The sequence below is a fragment of the Mandrillus leucophaeus genome, unplaced genomic scaffold (genome assembly GCF_000951045.1).
Source record: "Mandrillus leucophaeus isolate KB7577 unplaced genomic scaffold, Mleu.le_1.0 Scaffold339, whole genome shotgun sequence".
Taxonomy (NCBI): domain Eukaryota; kingdom Metazoa; phylum Chordata; class Mammalia; order Primates; family Cercopithecidae; genus Mandrillus; species Mandrillus leucophaeus.
The window spans coordinates 1,862,510-1,862,882 of NW_012103576.1; positions in this window are offsets into that span (position 1 = coordinate 1,862,510).

Below are 373 nucleotides of genomic sequence, written 5' to 3' on the forward strand. Positions count from 1 at the left end.
GGTTATTTTGCTTGCTAGTTGATGCAGTTTCTTCCTAGCATCGATGGACTTTACATTTTGACATGTTTTTGCAATGGCTGGTACCTGTTGTTCCTGTCCATGTTTAGTGCCTCCTTCAGGATCTCTTGTAGGGCAAGCATGGTGGTGACAAAATCTTTAAGCATTTGCTTGTCTGTAAAGGATTTTAATTCTCCTTCACTTATGAAACTTAATTTGGCTGGATATGAAATTCTGGGTTGAAAATTCTTTTCTTTAAGAACGTTGAATATTGGCCCCCACTCTCTTCTGGCTTGGAGAGTTTCTCCCGAGAGATCTGCTGTTAGTCTGATGGGCTTCCCTTTGTGTTTAACCTGACCTTTCTCTCTGGCTGCCC